We start from the raw sequence: 13683 nt of genomic DNA, 5'->3' as shown, positions 1-13683 counted from the left end.
ATCTATACCCCATGATGGTGATTTCCTTTTTCTCATATTGAGAATTTTTAAGAAATGTTTTCATCAATGAGGCTGGATTGTTTAAGCCATAGTGGATTTATTCAAAGAAATTGAAGGAGGGGCTGCTCCAAGAAACCTGAAGCGAAACCTCAAGAAGCAGGCAGCCTCAAAAGGTCTGAGCTACAGCAGCTCACTCCATTGCTAAAATATATGGTTTACCCTATGTTCTCCATTCTCCTGTCCCTCTCCTTAATAGTTAAGGTCTCAGGAGAGAATTTAATGGGCGGAATTTAGGTAAAGTGCTCACTCCTTGGCTTTAACAGAGCCTGGAAAGCTGAAGAGCGGAGTCTCAACTGAGCCTTTCAGCTTCCAGAAGGGGATCAGAGCACCATGATTCACTATCGCAGTATGGTTACACACAACGGGCAAGAGCTGGTTCCCCCAAACAAAGTTGTGATACAAGTAAGAAGGAGTAAGAAATATTGGAAATAGATTTATATAAAATCTATTTTTTTTCCTTTTTATTATTGTGGAATAGAACTAGTTCTACCTAAGCCAGCTATTTGCCCAACTAAAGCGGGGATGGTTTCTCCTTGGGAACCCCCCTTGCTGCTCCGACCGCCACTACGATTCTTAAGACCTGAGCTCTTTGCCAAGTGATATCAGTTTATATGATGAACAATTCATTTAAATGACTCAGTTGCCAAGGGAGCAGAGGCATGGACATCCCCAGCAGGTGAATGTAACGGCTTCCCTTAGTTTGTGTTGAGACCACTTTCAGAGTGGTCATGTCCTATTGTTTTTCTTAAGCCAGGGGAGTGCCCACTCCCTGTTTATATGTGATTCTTTGGTTCCAGAAAGCACTCCCTAGTTTTAAGGGTGAATTATCCCCAATGGTCCAGCCCATCTCTACCTCTAACCCTGGCCCCTAGGGAACCAGAAGAGAAATTGGGTACCCTAGACATAGTCTCAGTAAAGCAGAGAGGCTGAACATCACTGAGATTAGTGGACAGTAGCCATACTTACAACTCTGTTATCACCCAGGAGCTTGAGAATTCCAGCCATTTTGGCAACTGAAGCTATAAATTTTGTTGAGGTTCTTGGAACCAATCCTGAGGATGAGCTGTTTAGCCATTTCAGGGTATGGTGTATGTTGATGCTGCCATCCAGAAGTTGTATGTAAAGGGGTCTTTGGCCTCACATACAGGTATAGGGAAGAACCAAAATGTGTCAAACAGGTTCAGATTGGTGGCCTAGAATATTATTTACGTGTGAGGTACAATGAAATTGAGGAACTCTTTCTTTTCATGCAGGTATCATCATTATTCATATATTTCTTCAAAGTCAATTTTTATCAATCTTTATGAGTTCTTTTACTCTTTCAGTAATTCAGTAGTTTCTTCTCAAGATTAGTCTGTAGTCTTAAGGTTGAACCTCTCCATGTTAGTTCATAAAACGATTGGTTGCTCATGATGTATCCTGGCCTCCAGATGGGATTCTCCTGTTTTGTTGTTCATTTGTCTATGCTTTGAGCCACTTCTGGGTGACTGGAGGTGAGGTGCTGGAGGTACAGTGATAAGTGATGCCATTGCTGTTCTCACCACAGAAGTCAACATCCTAAATGAGGGCTTATAGCCCAGTTCCAAAAATACACGTCACATGCCTGCCATGTAACCTACTTGGGCGAAAGTAGTGACAGGGACAGACACACAGTCCCTATCCATGTGAAATGGAGGAAGACATTAAATAAACTGCATATTGTATACAAGTGATAAATGCTAAGGAGAAAAACTTAAACAGGGAAGCAGGACTCATTAAAAAGGTGACATTTGGGTAAAGTCCTAAAGAGGGGAAGGGAAGGAGGGGAATTGGCTTTGGGGGAAGAGCACTCCAGGCAGAAGGTTAAACAGTGGATTCTAAATCAATCACATATTACAATTAGGGTGAGAACTAAGGGAATGTGATGAAGAAGAATTAAAAAGATTGGAGGGAGGAGAGGGTGGCCAAGGAAGACCTCACTGAGAAAGTGATCGTTGAGTTGAGCTGAGCTCTGAAAGTTAGTGAGAATTACTAGATAAAGGAAAATGGTAAGTACGTTCCAGGTAAAAGAACCAGCATGAATAAGAAGAAAAATGATAAAAATAATAGTATAGTAGCCAGCATTTTGGAGTGCTTATTATGTGCCAGTTAATTCTTACAACAATCCAACAGGTAGGTAGGATTTTTACCCTCATTTTATAATGAGGCAACAGAGGCAAATAAGATATTACATAACGGGATTTAGAATCCTGGCAGTCTGGTTGGATCTTAATGATCAAGAAAATTTGGAAGATATGAAATGGTTCTTTTCAGAAACTGAGGATAGCAATGATTTTGAATAAGTTGACACCCTTCTGGAGGTTACTGGTTTACGATACTATGCAGGGTGCTGAGAGCCTTCTTAGTGTGTAACCAGTGTTTTAAGAGAACTTGTAGAGAAATAGCAAACAGTTGGGAGAAAATTTAATCCAAATTTAAGCCTTGCTTTAGTTAAAATGGCTCCCCTTAACAAGACAGAAGGTTATTATCTGGCATTTGACTTCCAGTGAAGGCTAATTAACAAAAAGCTTTCAGAACAAAACAGAGCACAAAGAGACCAGAACTTCTATGGTGTCCGTAATAGTTCTGCACCCCACAGCGTGCAGCACTCCACGTGTTCACGCGTGGTGTGCACAGAGGCAGCCTGAGGTTAACACCTGCTTATCTTGTAGGTTGCCCATTTCTCTCCTAAAATCAATGTTCCCAGCTGATCAGCTTATCAAGAGAGCCCTAACTAAACACAGCAGCAACAGTGGGAAGGGGTTGCTTTTGGTAGGCGGTTGCCTGACTATGCTGTGTGGTGAACATGCTCTACCTGGATCCATCATGTCCCGGTCTCCTGGTTCTCCAGTGTTCCTGGTGCCTGGAAGGGAACCCCGGTACCCTCATAAGCTGAGTGGGTTCTCCTGTCTGCTTTACTATTGAAAACTCTTCTCTAGGTCTGGGCTTTTGTCCACTTCTATTTGATTTGTATTCCAGCACATGATTTGGCACTGGATATGTCACTGCTGCTAGCTCAGCAATTCCAGGGTCATTGCCCCATTGCCCCATAAAAGGATTTCATAGCATCTGCCAGCCTCCTCCTTTATACTTAGATTTCAGCATTGCCATTTCTCCCCTCAGGTGTTACAGCTCTCTTTTCCCCCTCCCCATGTGTTATTGGCTTTCCACTAACTCCTCCTTTCCCTAGATTTGTGTTTTCCTTGCTCGTAATCATCTCACCTATCCAGAAGCACCTGCAAACCTTAATTCTTTGGAGGCATCAAACCCTAAGACTCTCCACTAGTCATAATATAGACTTCCCAAGCCAGCACAGTCTTTTATATATATTCTCCATTGTACATGCTTTCCCACATGGAAAACTCTTATGCCAACACTCCTTCCCCTAGGAAGCCTTTTAAAATATTCCCAAGCAGTCAGTCACCCTATTTGGTCCTTTTCATGTCTCATTTTAAAGCTCTGCACTTTTATTTGTTCTATTTGAATGAAATCTCCTGGAGGGTGGTAAGCATCTTTTTCTTTTCAGCTTTTAACAAATAGCCTGATACAAAATGGATGTGTGATAATAACATTTTGAATGGTAGGTACATAACTGAATGAATATTTCAAGATTCCCTGGTGCTCTCAATGTTCTGTAATATAACAGAAAAAGAAACATCTTGAAGTACTTGCCTTAAATTTTATCTACACTGTGATTTCCAACCAAATGAAAAAATAAGTAGGGGTAAAAAAAAAAAAACAAAAGGAAAATACATATAACTGAAATTTGGGGGTAGGTGTGAGGATGAGGATGATGAATCTTGGGCAATTTTCCTGTTTCCCAAATTTATTTGAAATAGTATTAAAGTTTTTTTAAATGTATACTAATTTATTTTAAAAGAGGTAGCCTGTCATCCTTTATGTTAACAAGAAAAAAATATGTTAAAAAATTGTCTCTGGAAGGATACGAGGAAACATTACTCTGGTTTTTTTCAAGAGGGAAATGAAGGATTGGAAAACATCGCTAAGCAGAGTTTTTTAATTTGTTTTAATTTTGTTTGCTTGCTTTTTATTATCTTATTTTATAGGTTTGAATTTCAAACCACATGAATGTGTTACATGTTCAAAATAATGTTATGTTTCAGATAGAACTTTTGAGAGTTCCCTGGTGGCCTAGTGGTTGGGATTCAAAGCTTTCACTGCCGAGGCCCAGGTTCAATCCCTGGGTAGGGAACTAAGATCCTGCAAGGCACATGGTGTGGCCAAAAAAAAAAACAAAAAACTTTTGTTTCAAAATACACAATATTTAGTACTAAATAATTCTGTATTTTAGAGTTAAAAGTACTTAGGGGACAGTTAATAACAATGATCTCATTTTAAATGATTTTTACTGAAGGATCATTTATAACAGGAAAGTTACACATATCAACAAGCTAAATTTTCACAAAGGACAGGCCCATATAATTAGTTCCCAGATTAAGAAGAAAACCACTACTACCATCTAATAAGACCCTTCAGGCTCCATTCCAGTCCCTAGGTCTCTCAAGGTGACCCTTATCCTGACTTAAATTAGCATACAATTTTTTATTTTGGAGTAATTTTAATTTTCAGAAAAGTTGCAAAGATAGTACAGAGAGTTCCCATATACTTCTCACCCAGTTTCCCCCCTCGTTAGCATTTTACACTATTGTGGTACATTTGTCAAAAATAAGAAACTAACACTAATACATTAATATTCACTAAACTCCAGAGTTTATTTAGATTTTACCACTTTTTCATCAATATTTTCTTTCTGTCCCAGGGTCCAATCCAGAGTACCACATTGCATTTAGTTGTCATATTTCTTTAGCCTTTCTTGTTTTTCAGAACCTTAGCAGTACTGAAGAGTCCTAGCTAGGTACCTTGTAGAATGTTCCCCAATCTGGGTTTGTTTGTTTTTCTTATGATTGGAAACAAGTTATGGATTTTTTGAAATAATACCAGGGAAGTGAAGTGTCCTTCTCATTTCATGATATCAGATAGTACATAATATTCACATGACATCATTGTGATGTCAACTTTCATCACCTGGTTGAGGTGATATTTGCCAGCTTTCTCCCCTGTAAAGTTATTATCTTCCTTTTCCTCACTCTATTCTTTGAAAGTGAGTCACTAAATCTAGCCCAGCCTCAGCTTATCAATTTTTTTCCCCATGGATTATGCTTTTGGTATTATAGTTAAAACTGTGTGCCAAATCTCAAACTATAGCTAAAACTGTATGCCAAATCTCAAACCATACATATTTTCTCCTATATTTTACTTTAAAAGTGTGATGTTATGTATTACATTTAGGTCTGTGATCTATTTTTAGTTAGTTTTTGTGTAAATTGTGAGGAATGTCTCTAGGTTCTTTTATTGGCATATGCACATCCAACTGTTCCAGCACCATTTGTTGGAAAGATTATCCTCTCTCCATGTCATTCCCTATGCTCCTTTGTCAAAAATCAATTGATAATATTTGTGGGGGATTATTGACTCCAAATTGCAAAAGCAGTCTTGATTTAAAAAAACAAAACTGGAGGTATCATTCTCCCTGACTTCAGACTATACTGCAAAGCTATAGTAATCAAAACAGCATGGTACTGGCACTAAAACAGACACATAGATCAATGGAACAGAATAGAGCACCCAGAAATAAAGCCACGCACCTATGGTCAATTAATTTATGACAAAGGAGGCAAGAATATACAATGGAGAAAAGACAGTCTCTTCAACAAGTGGTGCTGGGAAAACTGGACAGCTGCATGTAAAAGAATGAGATTAGAACATTTCCTCACACCGTATGCAAAAATAAACTCAAAATGAATTAAAGACCTAAATATAAGACCTAAGACCATAAAACTCCTACAAGAGAACATAGGCAAAATGCTCTTTGACATAAATCATAGCAATATTATTTTGGATCTCTATCCTAAGGCAAAAGAGATAAAAGCAAAATAAACAAATGGGACCTAATTAAACTTAAAAGCTTTTGAACAGCAAAGGAAACCATGGACAAAATGAAAAGACAACCTAAGCAATGGGAGAAAATACTTGCCCATGATAAGACTGAAAAAGAGTTAATTTTCAAAGTATATTTACAGCTTATACAACTCAATATAAAAAGAAAAATCAGAAAATGGGCAGAAGACCTGAACAGACATTTTTCCAAGGAAGATATACAGATGGCCAACAGGCACATGAAATTATGCTCAACATTGCTAATCATCAAAGCAATGCAACTCAAAACCAAAATGAGATATCACCTCACACTTGTCAGAATGTCTATCATCAAAAAATCTACAAATAACAAATGCAGGCAAAGATGTGGAGAAAAGGGAAACCTATTACACTGGTGGTGGGAATATAAATTGGTGCAGCCACTATGGAAAATTGTATGGCAGTTCCTCAAAAATCTATCAACCATATGATAGAATTCAGCAAGATGGCCAAATACAATATTACAGCACAAATTATCAGTAGCATTCCAACACAGAAAAGCAATGAAAAATATAATGGAAAAATTCCTTATTATATTTCCACCCAGATAAGTTAATTTTATATCAGATAAGGTAATAGACATTTTAAATAGAAAGGATACGAGTTTACAAAGAATGTCAACTTCACAGAACCCTGGACAATTCACAAAGAGGTAACACAGATATTTATATTAGAAATGTAAATTCATTGTGATAACTATAAAATGAAAATGTTGATGGCTCTGAAAAGAGCTTTTGTCTTATGCTGTTTAAATCCTCCTAACAGCAGCTTATTTGGGTAGAACTGGTGTACTTGATGATGGCCTTGATATCATCAGATACAGCATGCTTAGTCAATTCCCTGGGCAGGAGCAGGCTCACAGACAATCGGATCTCCCTGGATGGTCCAGAACCTGTAACAAGAAGCCAGGTAGGAAGCACCTCCTACTAAGTGCTTGAAGGTATCTTTGGCAAAATACTTCTCAATACACTTGGATGAAATGCCCATGTTGGGGTATACCTGTTTCAAAAGGTTAATAAGGTAGATGGACATCTACTTGTCTCTAAGCCATCTCTCCTGCAAATCTGAGTTTTGGTAAAAGTTTTCTTAGAGTCGTTTTTAGAGACAGCAATTTTTCTTAGAATCATCTATGGAGATAGCAAAATCCTTAAGGGAAGACCCAGGTATAATATATCCAGCCTTCCACTACTTCGAGGTAAAGAAAATGGCAGTTGGGACAAAGTGGGACCTATTTACAATTGCTGTAGTCAAATGAGGTGTGAGGGCAACCCAATCTTTGATTGGATGAAAAGTAGAAAAAAGAATACATGTAAATGAGCTGCTTGAAGTTCACGCTGATTGGATAGTATTAATACTTGGCATCAACCACTCAAGAAGCAAAGTCAACCAGACAGCCTAGTAGCTGACTGTGACCTCTACCAAGAGCACTTTGAAATGATTCTCTCTACAGCACCTACATTTTGTAGATTTCAGCTTCAACCACTTGAGAGAGACTGACCCCCTTAATCTAAATCCATGAGGAATAATGTTGGCCTACTTTGGGTCATATATCCACCCACCCACAATCAACTGTTGTTAGACTGGACCATCCCTAGATTGAGCAAGAACTATTTGACCTGGGGGAGGAGAATGATCTTGGAAAACATGGCACCTGGGCTGAGGCCACAGTGTCTCCAGGACTGATTGAAAACCTCAGTAAGTTGGAAAAATACTAAACAATTTATAGAGAAGGAGTTGGATTAGCATATTAGGTAACAGATTAAATCAAGGCACCATCAAAGATTGAGAACATTATGAAGACGGTATTTAAACACCGAAGAAAAGCTTTAAACATGGCATGAAATGACATTTAAAGCCTCTAATCAAAAAGTAAAGGATAGAGGATATCATTTCATAACTGGTACATCAGAGCACATGCACACAGTACTATACAACCTTGGAAACAAAAAACTGCAAAAGACCTATTTTATTCATAAGGAAAGGTGTCAATGCTGAGAGAAAAATTAAACTGCCTTTTTTCCCTGCCGTGTTAACTTACTAGTTGACTGGGTGATTCACAACCAATGATATTCAAGTCTGGTTAAAAACAACTCGCCGCTGGTGTAGTCGTTGATGGCTTTGACACCCTCAGACACAGTGTGCTTGACCACTTCTCCAGGCAGTAGGATTCATAAATGTCTGCACATGTGGTAGAAGTTAGTCTAAAACTTGCTTTTATTAAACCTAACGCTAGACTACCTTAAGCTTCTTTAACAACAGCCATTGTCTGACAACCAGAACGTAAGGTCAGTTCCCAGACTGGACTGTGGAATAGAGTCTGATCTGGAGTGAAGAATGAGGCACACCTGCAAACCTTTGACCTTGGAGTTCAGAGGAGAAATGGGTGTATATTGCCATTAATCTCTGTAGAGTAACAAAAAGTGATTATGTGATTAAGCAAACATTTTCTTTTCTTTTTTTTTTCTTTTGGAACATCAAAAGCACAAAGTTTAATTTATTATCCTAATTGTAATAGACTTTCCTGTGTTTTGGTCTTTTCTTTCCTGTGACTACTATCTTCAATAGCATAAGATTTTGCAGTTTGAGTTAGGCATTCCTGTTACTGTAGTTGCAGAAGTAAGGGGCATTGAAACTAGAAAGTAGAGTAAAAGAAAGCCATATCTAAGGACAAAAGCAAGGAGTATTTGCAATATGGCAATCTAGCACATACTTGAATGTGTTGTGTAGATAACAAAAGACATACCATTCTGATCAGCTGATAAAAGTCAGAATAATGGAGATGGTCTTCCAATATGAGCTTGATGACCGGATTGACCCCATTTGTTCCTAGCGATGGTGAGGCAAACAGGAGTTTGACTTGAACTTGGAGAAAAAAGGATTTGCCAGTACCATGATGTGGACTTTAGATTCTGAGCAGACATGACACATCATTTGGGTTCATGGTTTCCGACCTTTCGAGTGTGTGTGAAAAAGCAGCCAAGCTCCAGAGAGTGACCGTTACCATTTAGTCAAGTCTTTCATTTCAGGATTCAGATTCATCCGATGTGATTTCTCGACAGCTGCCCCTGAATCACTGCTAGACATTATGAGGGTTGGGGCAGAGTGTGCACATGAGAGGTGCTTCCTCTGCCGGAGCCTCCTAGACTAGAAACAGCAGGCTCTCTGTGATTACGACAGGACTGTACACTGGTGCCCTCTGAAACAGCAGCCAGAATCAGAGCCCACATCTTACCGAGCTGTCGTGTCTAATTAATTTTTATACCTTATTTTTAAAAAATAAATTTATTTGTTTATTTATTTTTGGCTGCATCGGGTCTTCGTTGCTGCACGTGGGCTTTCTGTAGCTGCAGTGAGCAGGGGCTACTCTTCGTTGCAGTGCATGTCCGTTGCGGAGCACAGGCTCTGGACGAGCAGGCTCAGTGGCCATGGCTCATGGGCCTAGCCGCTCCACAGCATGTGGGATCCTCCCAGACAGGGGCACGAACCCGTGTCCCCTGCATCGGCAGGCGGACTCTCAACCACTGCACCACCAGGGAAGCCCGGCAGGTGCATTCTTAACCACTGTGCCACCAGGGAAGTCCCCGTGTGTCTAATTATTAATGACAGTTGTTCACAGTCTTATGAAACCAGCTCTGAGGATAACTTCAACAGTTACCACAGGAGAAATGTGTACGCTATCCTTTCTAATAATTCTAGTGACTAAAAGAAAGCAATTTAAAAACCAACCCTTTTCAAAAGGAAAACATATAAAAATTTTAAAAGGTAGATATCACAATCTAAGTCAAGATAATATTTCTATCTGTATTCAAGTGTTTGAAAATTAATTATAGAAATGAAGTGAAGTTGGATTTTTTCCCACACAGAGACAACTTACGTCTATTTCTACCAAATCAAAGCAAGTTGAATGCAAGAATGCTCCAAGTTGAGCATTTTAAGATGAAGTTAAAAATTAAATTGCAAAACCAAGTCACATTTTCTGACTTGGATAATAATTCAGGGTTAGATGTATTTGAATTCTAAAGTTGTTGATTATTTATTGCAGGGTTCAGAGTCTTTCAAAAAATGACTCAGGGAAAAATCTTTTACACAGGAAGGTGAAATTTTCATCCCTTTCTTCTGTATAATGGACTTAGATTATCCATGCTTAAATTCCCAAAGTGCAGATGGAACAAATTGGTTTTTTTCTCTCCTTATCTCATAATGAATATAATAAAACTTACTTACCTGAAAGAATTGTGAGGAGGACATATAATAAGTGCTTGAAAAATAGTAGCTTGGAGGACTTCCCTGGTGGCGCAGTAGTTAAGAACCCACCTGCCAATGCAGGGGACGTGGGCTTGATCCCTGGTTTAAGAAGAACCCACATGCCATGGAGCAACTAAGCCTGTGGACCACAGCTACTGAACCCGTGTGCCACAACTACTGAAGCCCGCACGCCTAGAGCCCATGTTCTGCAAAAAGAGAAGCCACCACAATGAGAGGCCCAAGCACCACAACGAAGAGTAGCCCCTGCTCGCCACAACTATAGAAAGCCCACACGCAGCAATGAAGACCCAACGCAGCCAAAAAAGAAAAGAAAAATAGTAGCTTGGACTCCCCAAGACCCAGGCACCTCCTTCAGAATCCTTGATCTCAGTAATAGACTTTGCCAGGGTCCCACTCCTCCACCAGAATGCTGGGAGGGGATTTACTGTCCCATGATATAGTCCAAATAGGTATAAAGAGTCAAGCTCAAAATCAAAAGGAGATCTCCTCAGGGACCATAAACTAAGAACTAAGAAGGAACTTAAAATCAAAGTGATGAGCCAGAGCTTAAGCCAGGAGAGCTCAAAGAAATGCAGAACGAGGTTTAATTCTCCATGGCTGGACACTGACTCTCATGCTCACATAGGGAAAGGTGTCTGGGTTGCAAGCACAGAACATGCAGGGAGCTGGAAGTGAACTATCTACATAAAGCTGGAGATCTGAAGACATTGCTTCATCTCTGAGACAAAGACAAGCAGAACCATATGCAAACTTGGAAAGCAGTGAGGATGTTTTCAACTGCATGGGCACGTAGTTAAAAAGAAGTCAACATAAACTGAGAGAGGTTGGCTTCCACTGTGCCCATGTGGGTGTTCCAAATACATGTTGCTTATTCTCCAAAGTGAGTTATAGTGTGACCCATACCGCATGATAGCATGTACACAAATTTAGAAACGATACAAAGCATTATTTTATATAGTTTGTGAACATACCTATAGATAGTAAAAATAGAAAAATGTGGAGAAACCTCACTAAATTTATGTGAGACATATTATTGTTCGTGTGTGTGTGTAAAAGAGAAAGGATCAGGGAAAGCAATAGAGTGAAGTTCAACTTTATCTGTTATAGTTCAATATTTCAAAGAAAAAATTAAAATTTCAAAGGGAAAAAACAACAAAGAAGGGAAAAAAGTACTAAACTGCATTTAATTATAATATTCTCTTTCTTTTTTTAACCTTTTCAAAAGAGAACTAAAGTCATTGAAGACACAGTAAAGTAAAGTAAAAACCACACGCAAATGTCTGAACTAGAGAACGCATCTGAGGTTTTGAGGAGATACACCTGAGGACAAAGGTCGAGAATCACATGTTGGCAGAGAAGCAGGCAGAACTGCAGAGGGGGTTCAGATTCCGAGTACTCAAGGCACACTCTTCTGAAAATTTCCCCAAAGGCCACTTGGCAAGAAGCCTTCTCATTCAACTTCTAGTTTGATGAATCTCATTAATGATTACCGAGTCAGGCCCCAGGTGGCAAAGCATCTTCAGCTTCCTGCTGGCAAAGCTGTGGAGGGAGAGAGCGTGAAGGAAGAGCAGGTTCTAAGTCGAAGTCCTTCCTCAGACACAAAGTAAGTCACTTACCTTGGTGTTGCTACGAAAGCTCTCAAAGGGTCCTTTCTGTGTAACAATTGGCAATTTTTGTATACCCTCCAAGTCGCAGGTTTTCTCATATTGAGTTTTAAAAAAAAGTAAATGAAAATGTAAAAGCCTTATCTCCGTAACAAGGCGGAGAGAAGAGATGTAGAAGCAGGAAGCTGAAATATTGTCCCCGATCAGCCATAAGCTTTGAGAAAATGCCAACTGTGGAAGACATTTCCAAGAAGCAGGTGCTCTAGGGAAATGTTTAAAGGCTGAGTTTTGGGAGTTTAATTTTGGGGCTTGTGAGCAAACATCAGCTCTTTCATTTGCCAACGGGATGAGCTAGCTGAAAAGGGTCAGTAATAGCTCCATCTGGGATTGATGTAAACTGCCTGGGTTAGTAGTTAATAACAGTAGCTATCATAATTTCTGTTGCAGCAACAGCTGGTGGGAGAAGAGCTGCAGAGTGGTTGTGAAGGAACACTTCAGATAAGAAAGCCTTGGCAATCACGGCGCCATCTCTTACATGAAGATTCATTGCCCCCGCGAAGGTTGTGCAGGGCTTTTCTCCTGGGGAGATGGACAGCAGCAACAGGACTAGTGCCAGTGTCCTGAGGGACTCCATCCTTTTGTAATCAAGTTCGTTGATTTCCCACCCAGATCAATTAGGATCCAGGGCTTTGACACAAGACAGGGCTGGGGGTGACTCTAGTCTAAGACAGCATCTAGAAGAATGCTGAGTAGGAACCAGTGAGATGGTGTGAAATTTAACCAAACTAAAATGGCTGGGGATAGAAGAAGAGATGAGGCAACGGAAAAGTCACCAGGGCCACCAGAAAACGGTAGGTGGGCTGAAGACAGTTGGAAGGAGGTGATCAGGGAGAGTCCTCAAGGCCGAGATGTAGAAGTTACAACTTTTTGATGACACTTATGCCCTCACAGATGTATAGGGAGGGTACTATTGGTTGCACAGCCCCAGCCTTTAAACCCAGTGGTCTCTGCAGGAAGGTAAACCTCAGTATAATTCCTTGTGAACACTGCTTCGAACCAGAAACATCACAGGATGCCATATAGTCTCTGACTCAGGCCACCAGCAGCGTTTTCTGGACCAATACTGGAAAATAAGGTAGCTGTTAAAAAATATGTGTGCGTGTGTGTGTGTATACACACACATATACAAAACATATATAATATATAAATATATGTATGTAGTTTCTTTTGTATAGTCCTATGCCTTGGAGGCTAGCGGGAGTGGAATTGTATTACCCTCGCAACCGCACTGCCGGGGCATCCAGCCAGAAAACTTTCTTGAGGTCACCAACCTTCCCTGGAATTCAGACGTTCCCTTGGCAGCCACTTGCTCTCAGAACTTTCCCTTATGTGGATCCCTGTTTGTTGCCTATACTCAACCACCTGTTTAGCTGCGTGAGTGAATGCTTGTAAAACCTCCTGGGAGAATGATCTCTGTGTATTGAATATATGGTCACATCTGCTGGGACTGGGCACTCAGGTTTCCGAGACAAGGCATGCCTTGTTGTCTAGAACAGAGATAACAGAAAACTGGAAGTAATCTAACATTCAGAATGTTCCAGTCCAAACAGTCCCACAGCAGGGGGATGGTAGAGTCTCACAGCCACAGAGTTACATTGACTGACATCATAACAGAACATGGAAGTGAGAATAAATATCACCCATAGGGAAAAGGTGTTAATAAAAACAACATATTCCT

The 13683-nt window shown here is 39.9% G+C and overlaps 1 protein-coding gene across 1 annotated transcript in view; it reads left to right on the top strand.

Moving 5' to 3' along the window:
- The first annotated feature begins 11903 nt into the window (after nucleotides 1-11903).
- The window catches only part of SLC17A3 (solute carrier family 17 member 3), a 28015-nt gene continuing 26235 nt past the window's right edge, over nucleotides 11904-13683 (top strand). The window contains 2 exon segments of the mRNA XM_024751989.1: nucleotides 11904-11944; nucleotides 12393-12505. The gene's annotated coding sequence lies outside the window, so the exon portion shown is untranslated.

The sequence above is a fragment of the Neophocaena asiaeorientalis genome, unplaced genomic scaffold (genome assembly GCF_003031525.2).
Source record: "Neophocaena asiaeorientalis asiaeorientalis breed wild unplaced genomic scaffold, Neophocaena_asiaeorientalis_V1.1 scaffold165, whole genome shotgun sequence".
Lineage (NCBI taxonomy): Eukaryota > Metazoa > Chordata > Mammalia > Artiodactyla > Phocoenidae > Neophocaena > Neophocaena asiaeorientalis.
The sequence above is the reverse complement of the archived record's forward strand: the minus strand, read 5'-3'. Positions and strand labels throughout refer to the sequence as shown.